The following is a 13,760-nucleotide window of genomic DNA, read 5'->3' on the forward strand; positions in this document are numbered from 1 at the left end:
AATTGTAATTAATTGCAATACCTCCACTAAAAATTATTTGCAGAGATTACCCACCTACAGCGTAAAAATACACCAGGTGCCCCTTGAAATCACTTTTTCAGACAATTCCTTTTGTTTTGTTCATGGCCCTACCATGGAAAAGACAATTATGTCCATCAACCTGTACAGAACCTTAAAATCTGAACTTTTTTTTTCCTGTCAGGCAACCACTCAGCCTCATTCCCTCCATGGAAGCCTCGTCAATCCTATCCAATCTGTCCCTGCCACTGGAGTCACATGTCACACTGTCCCACCAAGGGTCAGTGAGAAAGTTCCATATTCCCTTCCCTTCAAAGCCTACCTCCATCTGAGACCACAAATCTTCGAACCGGATGTGTGCACAAACAAGCTGTGTGTTCACTGCCTCCATTTCTATCCAACTATTCAACTCTCGCTTTCTCAACTGAACTTCACTGCCGTCAACTGAAAAGGTCACAATCACAATTACAATGGGAGTTCTCCACTCTTGGTCACTTGTTTACCTTCTCACCTGAAACAGTAATATTTAGCTAATAAACAACGAAAATGCTTTCAGTGTAAAAGTTAGTAGTCTGGTCTATTAATGTAGGAAGAACAAATTGAAATAATATACTGTATACGTATCCTCACCCACCAATGTCAGCAATATGAGTCTGCTTTACTCCGACATCCGCAGTAATAATTCATCAGTGCAACGTGGGAACTACTTTGTACTCAGAAGTTGTATCGAGGGACAATGTATAAATATTCTGCACGTCAGGCAGCAACTATGGAGACGGATGTTAATGATTCAGGGTGTAGACATTTACGGAATTTTAATCGACCAGAACAGATACCATTTCCCTCTGCACAGATTCAGTTTATGAGCTGAAGTATGTAGTTTCGTGTGAAAATGTAAAGGCGGTACCTGAAATGGAGACCCCGTTTGTAATTGGAATGATGGTTGTTACTTTTTCAACTGACGACTGGGGAAATTGCCAAACCCTCCCAGTTTTAGTTTTCCATCTGCGCAACAGAGTCTACGATGAATATGGAACCGCTTCCTTCAATTGCGGGATTAAACTCCAGAATGATTTCTTCAGTGGGTAGTTTTCTTTGATCTTTATGTGATGTTTTGTTTTCAGAAGATAAGGACTAAATATTGCACCGAGAAAACTGCAGCCAGGGTTATGGGGACAGTGATCTCGCTGCTCCTTTGTCGAAACATCCCCTGGTACTTCACTGTGCGACCTTATTTTACACCAGATGGAGTTCAATGGGACTGTAGAATGAAAACAAAATTTAATTTTGAACCAGCGTGGATAGTTTTCAGATGGATTCATTACATTCTTACCCCGATACTTCCGATGTTCCTGATATCACTGCTCAATGCTCTGACCGTGATGTATATTTTAGCGGCCAGTAGAGTCCGGAAGAGGATGAGAGGCAGCAAGAATAGGGCGACTGACAATGATGCCGAGATGGAAAACAGAAGGAAGTGCATCATCTTACTCTTTGCTATATCCAGTAACTTCATACTGCTTTGGATGACGAATTTTGTGATTTTTTTTTGTTCACGCAAATTACAAAGCACTTTTATGTAAGCAGTAACCCTGACCCGATGGTTATCGCGGAGCAAACCAGCTACATGCTCCTGCTTTTGAGCTGTTGCACAAACACGTGTATTTATGCAGCGACTCAGTCTAAGTTCAGGGAGGAACTGAAGAATGGGATGAAATATCCGCTGAGAATGATATTTCAATGTACAATGTACCAAGGAGAGAAAACAACGCAGGGATTCCGGGCATCAGATCTCAGCAGCATCTCAGCTCCCGTCTCACCTGAGACCAAACTTCAGATACGTTTCTCGGCAACACCTGCAAATCCCGGGAATTTCCACAATTTGCGTCATTGAATATGATCGACAACTTTTCCTCAGGTAAATGGTGAGTCACCAGCTGGTCAGGTAATTGCACCATAAATCTGCACACAATGATATTGAAAGCCTTGCGTTGTGGTTAGGCTGATATAATAGGTCAATGTTATGTTGTCCCTCACGGCCAGAGCATTTGGGAAACAGTGGAGAAGTGTGAAAAGAACCGTGTAATGACTTTAAAAGGAAGGAGGACAAGCCTGTACGGATTATGTTCAGTACAACAAAGCATTGATTAAGATGAAGGCCACATATTGGCACCACTGTTCTCTTAGCTGCCGGCAACTTCGCCGTCAACAGCAGCGTTCTATCGATTGCTCTGGAACTTTCGAATGCACATTTCTCGACGTCAATGCACTCTCGTCTGCGGACAGTAGGTTCCAGCCGCGTATCCAATGCACATGCCGCTGGAAAATGTAGTCCCTAGCGACAAATATCTCGGTCTTGCCGCGGACAACAGGAGTGTTACAGGAAAGTGACTGGGACGTGTATATGTACAAAAATGTTGCCAGCTGGAAGAAGTAAAAATACATTTATGAAAGTGGATCTCTCTGCAGCAAATCCTCTGGACACAAATGTTGCCACTGGCAAGTTCACTAATCAGTGGTTTTCGCAACCGTGAGCGAAACGAACACGCCATTCAGCGGCTTTCCACAGTCTCAGGAAGGCCGTGGTTGCACAGACATAGTACCGCAGGTATTGATCACTGGTTTGAACAGGGAAGATTCTGAATGGAGCACGAGGGTGGATTCCCTGTCCATCAGCACATTGTAACGGGTGCAAAATTTTTAAAAAGAAGAACTTGCTCCATGTGATTCATCAGTTGATTCCCAAAAATTCGACCCTTTCAACGAGAAACACCAAGCCAGGCAAAGTTGCAGGTTTTTAGAACAATCCTGGGCATTTGTTCAGTGATGACGGTGGCCTTGGGAAACAAATGGGAACACAATTGTTTTGGAACGTATTGAACGTTTATTCTTCACCCTGGTTCTAAATGTTGCTCGTCTGTCAATTTCACACGAGCAAGGAACTCATCTCGTCGTCTCTGATTGGGATAGTTCACCGACACGATACCTGTTGCAAATATTACAACAGTGTCTCTGTTATTAGCCGGTCCCGGCTGGTCCATGTGTTGCCCACGGGAAGAGTGAGATCTCCGTTGACGAAGAGTCCTGCTGGTTTCCCCAGTTTAACGAAGACGGGCTGAGATGTGATTTCGGTTAATTAACGGCGGAACTCGTATCCCAGCTGCCTGACTTGTGGGCAGTACCGGAAATGAAAATCACCGCAATGATTACAGCTCCAAATCCATGTCTCGTTTCTCCCTGGGATCAGCTTCTCCTAGGGTCCGACGCTCCGGTGTGGAACGTGTGTGAAAGAAGCTGTGGGACTCAGAAGGAATGGGAAGAGGATCCCATGGCAGTGATCTCTGAGACTCATTCGGTGAGGTGCTGAGGTAAGACCCGAGCTGTGCTGTGCCGGGAGTGTTTTCTGGAACAATATGGGGGTGATTTATTCTTTATCAGCCGGCACTTTGCCACATATGGTCCATCAACACCCTCGGGGATCAGGAGCCTTAAGCAGAGCGTGTGAATGGGAGATCCCATTGCACGAGGAAGCAGCAGCCCGTGACCAATAATCTCGATGTTAATCAAAAACTGAACGTTACATTAGCCATTTGACTCTGTTTACCAGGTCTTGGGGTTGAAGTGGATGTGAGATTACACTTGAGATTGTGCGCTGCTCTGCAATGGAAAGGCAGAAGTGGTGGCTGGTGGTTTGGGGAAAAATGTATCAGCTTGGAACACGAATGTACAGTCTGGCTGCCAAGTGGTTGAAATGAGATAAACACAAGTAGGAAATTAATAGCCAGCACGGACGCCGTGTGCGGAATGGCGTTTCATATGATACGACATATTTTCCGTGAAAGCAGTGAGAGATTTAATGGGGATCTTATGTGGATCTATTTCACCCAGGGAATAGTAAGTACTGGATGCACTGCCTGAGAAAGCGGTGGCAGAACGGTCGCTCACAATGCTTCCGAAGTGCCTGGGTGTGCACTTGAATCGCCTGTGTTTAGAATGCTATGTGCCTATCGCTGGATAATGGGATGAATACGGATGGGTGTACACTTGTCGGGGTGGGTATGGTTGGCCGAATGGTCTGTTTTGAAGTTCCATGACTGCGTGACTGCTTAACACGATGAAATATGAATAGTGCGAAATCGGCTCCTCAGTGGTTAGATCCAATCAAACTGCTTCTGCGCCGTCTCACCAAACACGATCTGGCCCTGTACAACACGGATCTAGAAGAACACAAAACTCCGTGGGTAGTCCCATCGCCCATTTTCAGAGTCGATGCAGCACAGTTTAACGTCAAGCATGCCCATATGTGAAAGTTCAATCTTCTGTCCGGGCTGCAGGGATCAAAGGGTCACAGAATGAGACGAAAGGGTCAGGCATTCTGGACAGAAATGAGAAGAAATTCCGTCAACCACAAGGAGAGAAAATTTGGAGTTCGCCCAAAATACTGTTCAGGGATAAACGGCTCGGAAACAGTCCTTCGGACCCCGACTGCGTGCCGATCATCACCCGTTTCAAACTATGTGAACATTGCTCTTTTCATTGAGGCCATATTCCCACAAAAACACCCCACCCCACCTCCCTTCCACCAGATTCTACCGCTCATCCATACACTCGGAGATATCTACCGTGGCAAAAAATACCAAGCCGCATGCATTTGTGAAGTGGGGGGGAAAACCGCAATATCCGGGGAATCCCACAAGTCCCAGAGTCAGCGGGATCAGGTGATACATTTCACCTGGACCAGAGGATAAGAAGCTGAACCACTTCCCCGCACCTCATTGCAAAAAGCACTGTAGTACTCCCATTCACACGTACTTATGCATGCGAAATAGACGATGCATAACAAATTATACTACGGATGTACAATGTAACACACACACACACACACACACACACAGACAGACAAATGTATATATGCAGATATCAATACTAACCATCTAAAAACATACTCTCACGCAGACATACATAGATGTCTGAGCACACGCATATAGAAGAACAATAAGCATTCGCTTTTACACGAGCACACGCTCAGCCAGACATATTCATGCACACACACATATCTGAAGACATATAAACAGACAGCACACACGTACATCGCACACACACATACACGTATCCACAAACGAAAATTCACCCGCGTGAGCCCGCGCACTTTCTCTTGTTGTCCTTAACCTTTTCCCCTCCTCTATGGGGCCACAGTTACGGTTGATCGTTTTGAGGGGATATTTACGCGCATTGCAGCAATTACATACTTGAGGCATTGTGGTAAACACGGGGCTAAGTGCTCCATATGTTATCGAGTGATGTGCGAAGGAGTAGATAGTCGTTGAGGCAGGTTTAGCTCTATCGGGGAACGCGTTGGCACAGGGGATAATGTACAGAACACCTGTAATTGAGTGAATTTTGTTCTGAGGCTGTAATTGCGAAGGTGCAGAGGTCCCTGTTCATGGATGTCACGGAGAGAACAGCAGTTCATTGGGAAGAAGGGAGAACGGGAGTAAATAGAGATTGAGGAGGTCCCCAGTTTATCGTGAATTGTGAAGTGTGCATGTGTCTATATGACTGTGGGCCCCAATATTCCTGTGGGATCGGAAAGCTGCAGCTCCCAGCCACAGAATGCAACAATGCATCTTCAACCTGATTCTTAATTTCCAGTTATCAAGGGTAATGGTAAAATGCGTGGGCTGGGGGTAGGTTTTGTTCACTGGGGAAATTGGAGGCTGAATTGCCTCTACCTGTTCCTGCACACAGATGTTTCCCGGGGAACGTCGATACCCCCTCGGAGCTTCTGTACTAATTATTGCTGTCCAGGTGAGCAGATGAACTGTTGTCCAAGGAAGGTGATCTTCAGAAATCAATGAGCCGACGCAGTTGGGAATTCGGGATTGAATCAGGAATCATTCCAGCTGACGTCATTTCTTCAGCTATACTCCTCTGAGAAGCATGTCTGTTCGACCATAATCCACCTGTCCAGTTCACGAGTTTCAATTGTATATTTGACTCCACTCATTAAACGAGACCTGTTATTTTGGCCTTTCTAACAACTTTCCTCCACTCCGACCTCGAATCGGCCGTCGTTCAATCAGTTACAGTATCTTCGATATTTATGCTGCATACACACACATTCATTCTCTCTCGCGCGCGCACACAGACACAGTCACTCACGCGCGCGTGTGCACACACACGCACATACACACACACACACACACACACACACACACACACACACAAAGACGGAAGGAGACACATACGTTCTCAAGGCATAATATGAGAGTGTTCCAGGGTGACGTCACCCCGAGACGTTATCAGTTTTATACCATTCGCAAACCTTCCCGCACAAGTAGATGTTTAAAAACCGACTCTTCGAACATAGGGTGCGCATTATTTAGCCTGCGTGTCAGCAGGAAGTGAACGTCGCGTAATAAGATGAACGTCCTTGTGGAGTCTTTGTGCGAGGACATTTTAAGTGATTTTTTTGTGTCGAAATGCACCAGGACATTGTGCTTGGAACTGGGATAATCTGCGGGTTGTCAGCAAATCCGCGAACGAGAAAGCAGAAGCCACAGAAGAAAGCGCAAATACATGCAACATCTTTACTGTGGTGCGCTCCTGGATTTGGGTTGACATGACCCTGACAACAGCTCAGCACTGAACAATCTTCGAACACGCCTTTTGCGTACATGTCGCAGCCAAATTCATCAGCGTTCTGATAGAACCACCTCCTCAGTAGTGTCTGTAGATTTGATCCCGTGGATCAGACTGCTCTTGACAAACGTTCCGAATTTACTTTGTCGTAAATTGCCCTCTGAGTCAAATTCCACTGTATTTCGGGGAACGTTTGAAATACCAACAATAGAATGCAGAAACATCGGCCAAACTGATGTACCGAAACCACGAGGCAGCTCACGCTGCAGCTGACGTATGTCCCAAACCAGGCGATGTCATCGGTCATTTCCTGTCAAGGCTCCGGCTCTTCTTGCAGCAAGACTGATTCGCTGAAATAATCACCGACACTGGTGGGACTTGAACTCACAAGCTTTGAATTTCGTTTCAACGCACCAGTAGAAGTACAACACGTTATCCATTGCGCCGCAGAGCCGTGTTACCAATTACTGCTGCTGCACAGCTCACTTAAGTCTCGACATTCATCTCACATTTCTTCTCCAGTCTCCTCTCTCCCCCGGAAAGGGGGAATCGCCCTTCAGTCCGCCACACACTGTACTGTGAGCATAAACAATAAACATTTCCTGAGCCAATGGATCGCTGTCACTTCGATGTTCCGATACCGTGTGTCGGAGCAACGAACATTTTCAATCTGAATGAGTAGAGAGACTTGCTTATGTTTCGCCTGGTCACGCAGGACGAGGTGTCCTACAGAGAGGGTGATCCGTTCAGAGGCATCGCAAAAAGATCGCACCGAGCGGGAGATACTCCGCTTGTGAGAACTTTCATTGATTGGATGAAGACCGGAAAAATCTGGGAACAGTTTATTTCCACACAGGGGGCATAATACCAAAATATTTCCGAGCATAATTAGGCCGTTCGGCCCATCGAGTATTCTCTGCCATTCAATAATTACTGATATTTTTTCAACGATATCCTCGTGCCTTCACCCCGGAATACTAAATTCCCTGGTCTGTCAAAAGCCTATCGACCTCTTGTCTTAAGTATTTGGCCTTTGTGGCAACGAATTAGGCAAATTCCAACGATTTCCACCAAGCTCTGGCTGAAGAAATTCCACGTCATCTCAGTTTAAAGGGACGTCCCTGTGTTTTCAGCCAGTGTCCTCTGATCCCAGAGTCTCCTACTAATGGAAAGATCATGCCCTGGTTGACACCGATACTGTAGCTGATATCGTATTGGGGAGAAGTATTGATCCGAAATACAATCCCATCCATCAGCTGCTAGACGCCCTTCCGATTCACTGTTGAGTTTATCGAGGGTCGGCCGGCGGAAGGAGAACACCGTGTGATACAGTGTATCAGCTGGGATTCACTCAATATCTTACTCCTTGTGGTAGCATGTCAGAGACTAAGTTTCAGTGGTTTGTCACTCTTCCCGAAACGCCAATTAAACAGGAGTCTTGGATCCCTCCAATTATTTCCGTAAATAATCAGTAAATTGGTAGATATTTCACAGAGAGAGAGAGAGAGAGAGAGAGAGAGAGAGAGAGACAGACAGACAGACAGACAGACAGACAGACAGACTGAGAGACAGGCGGAGAGCTGACGGATGGAAGGGACTGTGTTCAGTGTGAAGTAGGAGTGGTACGGTGTTCCCGTTATCAGTTGTTGTCCCCGGATGAGCCGACACATGGGGCTGGATGTTTTCTGACTGCAACATAATCCCGGATTATTGCAATAGCTGTTCAAGACAGTTACTATGGACAATTGCGCTAACGACCGAAAAGGCCCCTTCCTGATGACAGAACAGACAAGATAGCCCTGGGGAGCCATTAGGGACATATTCCAAAATTGCCTGTCTGTCTGAGATGGAAGTAGGGACTTTCCTTGCGTAAACTGAAGATGATAACCGTTCCACTGCGGAAACCGGCTGTAATAAAGTTTAAACCCATGTCGGAATTGCTGACTGTCACTACTGTGCCATGTGTCTGTGCGTTGCCAGGCTTGGTCATTCTTCACTGAAACAACATCAGTTATGTCCTGAAGCAAAAGCTCTTAACGTGTCACTGACCACAGTTAACCGCAGCCGCTGGAAATTCAGCTGAGTGACACAGCGTCACGGATACAGGCTGCGTGTGGAGGGAGCGTGTGTATTGACATCCTGAGGGACAGCAACAGGGTGTGGACACAAGATGGTGACAGGATCTTAACAACGTAGTTATTTGCGTCACTGCATACTTGAATGTTTGTTAGTTGGACCGTCGTAAAGTGAGGACGGGGTTCTTCCGATCCCCGAGATCGGGAGAATTAGACAGACACGAGGTCAGACGGAGAGAGCTGGAGACACACCGTTGGACAGAGAACTGGCTGCGAGGAGGAAGCAACCTGTTCCGCAGAACCGTCAGTAACTTATCCAGTCTTTTCCTTTATTCCTGAACAACAGCTGTAATTACAACTCTGAATTTAGTTCCGCAGCCCGTTGAGCAGCCTCCTGGATTCATTCCTGAATTCAGTGCACATTCCGCCCCGCTGCATTTTGCAGCGAAACTTGTGATCAAAACGAATGGTGGAGGGGGCGAGGAGGTGAGAAATAATCAGAGTGATGGGCAGCGAAGGAATGAACAGAAGATCAGATTCAGAGTCACAGAGATGGAAAGCACAGACACAGTCTTCCGGTCCAATCGTCCATACCGACTGTGATACTGATCTACGCTGCTACCATTTGCCCCTTTCGGATTGCATCCCTCCATTCCGTTGTTATCCAAGGGAATGTACGTCTTAAAGAATGAAACCGTAAGCAGTGGAAGTCCTGATGACAAAAAGAAACATGTACCGGACAGTTGCCCATCGAGGCTGTGCTGTTAAGATGTTTATATGAAGGGGAAAATTGCGCTGAATTGGGGAACAGTCTCGCCACAAACGATTTGATAAAACAATAAGGCGCTCATGACTCCGATGTGATTCGAACACGCAACCTTCTGATCTGGAGTCAGACGTGTTGCCGTTGCGCCGCGAGGTCGCGTAGTGAAGTTAAAATGTGTCGCCGGAATTGTTTGAGAAAGATCTCTTCCTGCTCACCTCCCCACCCGGGACCTCGAATATGTTCCGCAACCCTCTGTTTCTCTGACACGCCATATCACTACTCTCTCTTTTCCTCTCCCAAACACTATCCACACCCCTTTCTCTATTTATCTAACCATCTGTCGATCTACCCCTCCGTTCATTTGCATTTCGATGCAATCTGTTAATTTTACGGCATAGCTGGACTCCAGTTGACTCATCATGTCCAAATCGTGTTATTTATCCGAATTCGTGGTAACAACACAGAATATTTGGAAACGCCAACGTCAACTGTCTGCCAGACTGAAGAAATATTTATCATCACGGTGTAATTTCCGCCTCGGAGGGGACTTCTATGCGTTGTCAGTGAAGCACCGCTAACAGAATGAATGAACTTTGAGATGTTATCTCAGTACGGATCGGTAGGTGGCAGTGTGGCCGAGACTGGGCATGTTTTAGAATTCAGCACAGTACTACAGGTAAACTGGTCTGGAAAGCAACCGAAACGTTTTCAGCAAAGGCCAGAACCATTGAAGCAGGCTACAGGAGGTTTAACGTGCCGGACGAACAGTTGGACAATAGCTTCAGTGATAGGAAGTTTTACCGTAGTACTTTCCACGGGTGGGTTCGGTTGCCACTTTTCCACGGGTGGGCGATTGGTCCATGCGATGTTCTGACTGGTTCAACCAACTTTACTGCCACCCCTCGATACTTTTCCCACCATCACGCAGGAGACGACCGTTGAAGATTACAAGAACAGAAATTGACGATTAGACATGTTCACAAGAAGCATTAACAAGTAGCGAATGAATATCGGAATAACTCGAGGGATGGGCGATCGGTGTTTCTGTTCCTCTTTTCCTTTATGTTCTCAGTTCTAGTACCTTAACAGCGAATGAAAGTGGAAATGGGAACCGGTTCCGATGGAACTAGGACGTGAGTGCAGGTGACCGAATAAGTTGCGACCTAAATGCGATGTTTTGATTAATATGAAAGATTTGCCGGGGCAAATTAAGAACACAGATTTCCGCTGACGGGGGAATCCACAACAAATATTTATCGAGCCTGGTGAGGGCTGATGGCAGGAGGCACTTGTCCACACACACGTTACGGACTGTGCTGTGAACTCACTTCCTCGGTAAGAAGGCATCGGATATCCGTTCTCCCAGAGCAGCTCTGTCCAGTTAATCTTACGTTGCATTCTTATGTGGATAAAAGTAAATTGCAGTCTGTTTAGAGCCAAGCATGGAAGATTTCTTTCATCTGTGCTCTCACATAATACAAACGAGAGACATTGGAACGTCATGAACAGTACTTGACAAGTTATCTCTTTGTAGGCAATTCGGGTTTCAAAAGGTGATTGGGAGAACGAAGCTTCCTCATCTCTCATCCGAGACAACTTATTCTGCACAGTTTCAGCATCTCAGACTAATTTTTCAGTTGTCACCAGGCCTGCATGAACACCCAACAAGAATCAACGAGAAGATCCGCAGCTGCCCCCAAGACACGTGTGCAAAGTCCACTGCAGTGACTCAGAGATATCCACCAATGATTGAGGCTGGTGGAAAGATGGTAGGATGCTCGTCGGCGAGAAGTGATTCATATCTGGTTTGACCTGAAAATTTAACAACGACATTCAACAGATCACTAACTTATTAATGACCAACAACAGACTCCCGCCACAGTGTGTGTGGGCTCCTTCAGTCAGGCCGTGCCATATCTGCCCTTCTGCACTTTTCCAACAAATTCCAAGTGAATCTGGAGGAAGAACATCTCTGCATTTTTTAAATATTCTCTGCTTTTATCCCCCGCCTGTTAAATTGGGTCAATTCATCACGTTGGTGGATCGCTTCCGTTTGCCCCACCGACTGCGATGGTTCTGCATTGCTGGGACCTTTTCTCCGTGTTCTTGTCCTCTAAAACTGCGAATTAACTTGTTCCATAAAATGCATTCATGTTTCCTGACCCACCGATATTCAACAAAGATCAGCAGCGGCTCGTTGATCTAGGGGTATGATGCTCGCTTAGGGACACGTTTGGGCTGATGTGCGAGAGGTCCCGGGTTCAAATCCCGGACGAGCCCTGTTTTATTTCAGAAGCAGCGATTTAATTCGTACTTCTTATCACTGCCGCAAGGTAATTGACTAATAACTGAGCAAGACTGGAAATGTGTTGTGAGTTCCAAAGGCTTTGTCTGCACGGTGAGCCTGTGGAAAATGATGGATCTGCATGTTGATGGGCGTTGTTGGCACTGATGTGGAAGAGACAGAAGTAGAGAAGGGCAGCGAACATTCCGGACACCTCCTACTATTTTTGGCCAGAACACAAGTGGTTGGAAGTTGCAGACAATTTAACCGACATTGACGGAAATTGGGGCCCAATCCCGAATTCAACGCCCTCACTCACATAGATCGTTTTACTGTGTCGTCACTGTGGGATGGCGAGAGCTGGAATTTTAACTCTGACCTCAAGGGAGTCGCGGAGAGAGCGATCCCTGCGGAAAGCGGAAAGAGAGTGAAGGGGAAGAGGTGCCCAGTGGTGGGATCCCGTTGGAGGTGGTGGAATTTGCGGAGAATGATGCGTTTGATGCACAGACTCAAAGGGTGGCATGTGAGGACAAGTGGGACCCTGTCCTTATCATGGTCGAGAAAATGAAAGGGTGGAGTTACCGGAAGTTTGGGAAATCGATGTTGAGGCCGTCAGGTTGGAGACTCAAGGTGCAATATGGGGTGTTGTTTCTACAACCAGCGTTTGGCCTCAAGAAGGCAGTAGAGGAGGCCATGGATAGACATGTCAGTATTGCAGTGGAATGTGGCATTGAAGTAGTTGGCCACTGGGAGGTCCTGGCTGTTACGGCGGGTGGAGCGAAGGGCTTGATGAAACGGACACCCAATCTATGACGGGCCTCACCGATGTACCGGAGGCCGCAGCGGGAGCACCGGATGGAAGAAATGAACCCTCGCTATAAGGCGCAAGACTCAAGGAATCAAATTACTTCCGTGCCAAAGTGGGTCTTCTGGTCTGAAACTGGTGGGCGTGTGTTCCAATCGCACTCCTGACCTCTGCTAATTTTTACATTTTTACATTTTTAGTTTTGCCTTTTCCACCGAGGTCAATTATTTCCAGTGAATAGGACCAGAGCTGTTTCAGCAGATAAAGAAGTGGGGAAATAATCATCGCTTGTTTCTTTCACAGCGGATCGGAATGCAACGGAGAAACTGCGGGCTTTGATGGGTGAGGGGGCGTTGGTGAGGAGAGTTCGTGGCATCTTCTCAACCCTGGCCATTGGTTGAACAGAGTGACGTTGATGCCGTTTGGATAGGTTGTTGGTGACTGTTTTGTTATTGTTTTGTTGAAATGAAGTGCGGGAACAAAGATTTGACGACATACTAAGTCGCCGTTCCAACTTATACACCTGCCCGGGAGCTCAGTCCCCTGGGTTTAAAGCCTTGCTGAGTCTGAGAATTCCGAGAAGCTCCTTCCGGTCTGGGTGACCACGTCAGCGGGAGGTACCTGAAATTCATCCACTCAAAATGATCATGTCTGCTTTGCCCCAGGCCTCAACCTCTGTTCTTGGCAATTCCACAAAGCCTTGATTTACTTGATCAGTCATACATGCATCCACGTCCTCTTTAAATCGTCCAGTGACTGATCCTTCACAATTCCACGTCGTGGAGAATCCCTCATATTGTGACATATTTCCTCGATCTTTCCTCTATGAATTGTGGAAACATCTCGACATCGCCTCAGTGATGCCCCACTAGAACCTCACACGGTTCAAAAGACCACCCCTAGTTCTGTCATGTTAAGAAGAACAGTTCATCAGCTGTTTGTCATAGCACACTCATCCCGGTAATAAGGTTAGTCCATGGCTTCTGAGCCGTCTCGAATATTGCACTAACCTTCACCGAATAAACGGAGGAAAACTATACACATTCCTCCAGGGGCAACCTTACAAACCCGTAGAATTTGAACAAATATTTCCACTATTTCTAATCGCCGATCTCCTTGCAATAAATGACAATCTGCCAGTTCCTTTCCTAAATACTTGATCCACCCGCC

The 13,760-nt window shown here is 46.5% G+C and overlaps 1 non-coding gene across 1 annotated transcript; it reads left to right on the plus strand.

Moving 5' to 3' along the window:
• The first annotated feature begins 11,692 nt into the window (after positions 1-11,692).
• trnap-agg (transfer RNA proline (anticodon AGG)) lies at positions 11,693-11,781 on the plus strand. Its single transcript is given in 2 exon segments — positions 11,693-11,728; positions 11,746-11,781. It is a non-coding gene; the product is annotated as a tRNA-Pro (tRNA).
• The last annotated feature ends 1,979 nt before the right edge of the window (positions 11,782-13,760 follow it).

This window comes from Pristis pectinata, chromosome 40 (genome assembly GCF_009764475.1).
Source record: "Pristis pectinata isolate sPriPec2 chromosome 40, sPriPec2.1.pri, whole genome shotgun sequence".
Taxonomy (NCBI): domain Eukaryota; kingdom Metazoa; phylum Chordata; class Chondrichthyes; order Rhinopristiformes; family Pristidae; genus Pristis; species Pristis pectinata.